Source organism: Amblyomma americanum, chromosome 7 (genome assembly GCF_052857255.1).
Source record: "Amblyomma americanum isolate KBUSLIRL-KWMA chromosome 7, ASM5285725v1, whole genome shotgun sequence".
In the NCBI taxonomy this organism is placed as follows: Eukaryota; Metazoa; Arthropoda; class Arachnida; order Ixodida; family Ixodidae; genus Amblyomma; species Amblyomma americanum.
In genome coordinates, this window is record NC_135503.1 from 145,269,620 (window position 1) to 145,272,437 (window position 2,818).

Sequence of the window (2,818 nt, forward strand, 5' to 3'; positions counted from 1 at the left end):
CACTGCCATAGAGTAAAACAAGAAGGACATTCACTTTTGCAAATAACTGCTTTCGTGGGTAAGTTTTGTTGCCATGAGGGCGCGCTGGCAGATGTAAACACTGAACATGGCGGCTTTCTAAAAAACTGCTGATCCCACGGCTAGTTCCTGCTTTTTTACGCGTCGTCTGAAATCAAGGTTCTATATGGTTGTCCAAAGTGAGCGGATAACAATTATCGAAACCAGTGAAGGTCACGGGCCTCCAGAAAGGAACCTGCACGAAACGTCGGGCCCGAAAATCGACGAAGACAACTTGAGGTAAGCCTATGGGCTGTGTTATTGGTTTAAAGATGCCACATGCCAAGCATATGATTTGGGTTCTGTTTCTTTCACTTTAGCAAATAGAAGGCGTCCACGAAGCACGGCTTGTTGGATAAAATCAACTTTTTTGGCTTCATAAACGTCTGGCACAAATGATTCAGTTGGGGAGGAGCAAGAACCAAGCAAGGCGGTTGGGCGCACGCTAACAACCTAGCTCGTTTTCGGTCGTTCTTGGCTGTGCTATAAGTTGCTGCAGCGCAGCACACGCATATGTTCCTGTAAAAACATATTAGCCCGAACTCAGAGCAAAGGTTTTTCTCTGTTATTCCCTGCTTTCGAAAAGCGGAGCAGAAACTATTCCCTGTTTGTTTTCCCCGCTGTGTTCGCTGCTGCAATTCTCTAAGCGGGAATTATAGTCTCGAAATGGCGCCAACACGAAGAATGCCAAGCGAGCAAGAGCTTATCATAATAGAGTTTATGGAGAGCCATCCGCTCTTGGCTCGGGCTTCTGCCGACCTAACAAACTCATACAAAAGCGCGAGCTGTGGATCCAGCTTGCGTCGATTCTCAACAACAAGGGGTCGGCCGTTTAAAAACATGATGTCTGTGCCTTGCGCCTTGCTAGCACTGTTTATTCCATCTGTGGTGTATTTTAGTCTCGGAGGAGGTGCAGGAATGCATAGACAAGTGGTTGAGCATTATTGATTGCTTTTTTTTTTGCTAGTGCTCTTTTAGTTTTATGGTTTGCCAGTACCAATCAGCCGCACCTTTTACCCTGTTACAGCAGAGGAGATGAACGGGGAGCCTCAGCAAGTTGTCGACAAGACACACGGAGCCCCACAGACCGTGAGTTGGCTTGCCATTATTCAAGCTTCATACTACCCTTTCTGTCAGCTGCTTGAAAGTAATAGCACTATACTCTCTGGCAGCATTTGCAGCAGTAGCCAAAATACTGCAGTGATTCTACAGTACACACAAAACTATCTCTCTCTGGCTTTGCCATGCAGTGCAGAATGTTTATTTCTCTTGCAGTGAGGCTGTGACATCTCCTATCAGTCTAGCAAATGTGCACATGAAATATGCTACTACAATGCTGCCCAAGATTGCTGTCCTGTATATTTATGTCAAGTCCTCTAACACATTGTACCAAATGTTTTGCGTATTCCACCACGTGATGAGCACATTTTCTTTCCCGACAGCTACACCGGTGCCCTCGCCGCAGCCCTCACAGCAGCACACACCAGAGCCCCCACTGCAGCCCTCAACGCGTGCCACGCCTAGCCTTCTTGAGAAGCAACGGCGAGACGTTGGGGCCTATAAGGTGCTGCGCCAGATGCTGTATGAATCGCATCGTTTGGATTCTCTCACTGACGCCCGGAACCGCCAGGACGCTGCTTTTCAGCAGAGTATGCTGGAGGTGTGTACTCGCTGCGCACACTGCACTTTGAAGAGTCGAAGCCGTCACCTGAAGCATAAATATCAGTGCTCTCTTTTGAGCACCTCTACTTCTATTTTGACGCCTCTTGTGGGAGGTGGTTGGGACAGCTGAGTTTATGAAACTGACACGAGTCTTCTACAACCATACTTTGTCCAAAATATCTCAGCACCTGAAATTTTACATAAAGCTTAAGCGAGATCTCAAAATTGGTTGTCAGTAATAATTTGTAATTGGAAGTATTTTTACATGCAGGCCATATGGGAGGTGACAGATGCTGTGCAGGGGTCAAATGGTCAGCAAGAGCTGCTCATCCGGAACGTGAACCTACTGACGCTAATCTTACAAAAGCAGCTTGAGCCACCTGCACCACATTGAATTGTTCATATTTATGTGCATTATTTGCTTGTTTTTAATTTTATGAAAGAACATCTTCATATGTTTATATTTATTCAAGAACATTATTTACTTCTCTGCCAGGTGCAGACTCATTGAACTATTTTTAGTTTGCTTGTTAAAATTTCTGTTTTATGTGTTTGTTTATTTACATTGTCTGCTTTTCTGTCAGGTTTCTGTTTTTGTATTTATTCAAGATCATCTCTGCCATGCGCCATAGCATCGTTTTTTTATTTCTTGTAAGCTCTGGAGGCCCGGATGCTTCACACTGTTTATTTTCTTCCAGTTATGTAATTTAAGCTCTGCCAGGTGTGAAAGCCTCCTATACTCTTTTATTTTCCATTCGTTTCAAATGTTTACCTGCAGCTGTGGCAGGTGCACAAGGTGCAATTTCTAGTGCTTGTTTTCTTTCATTGCAATATGTGGGCAAGTGCAATATGTGGGGCAAAGTTGTTCTGAAGTGACTGTAGTTATGAAGGGCATCATAATATGGGGATTCTGGATAAATTTTGAACACTTCGATTTTGTGTCTGTTAAGGTTGTTTGCATGTTCCTGAGTCGTTTGTTTTCGCATTACTTTTCCTGCTTTTCCGTACAGTGTCAATTGTGTGCGTTGTAACATGTTCTATCCTCAGTAGACCCGAGGAAAAATGAGGCTTGCCAGCATTCGTCGAAAGTCACTTCTGA

At 44.5% G+C, this 2,818-nt stretch overlaps 1 long non-coding RNA gene across 1 annotated transcript; it reads left to right on the top strand.

Annotated features, from left to right (window-relative positions):
- Window positions 1–216: 216 nt before the first annotated feature.
- Window positions 217–1,607, top strand: LOC144097516 (uncharacterized). Its single transcript, XR_013307038.1, has 3 exons — window positions 217–297; window positions 1,085–1,146; window positions 1,500–1,607. It is a non-coding gene; the product is annotated as an uncharacterized LOC144097516 (long non-coding RNA).
- The last annotated feature ends 1,211 nt before the right edge of the window (window positions 1,608–2,818 follow it).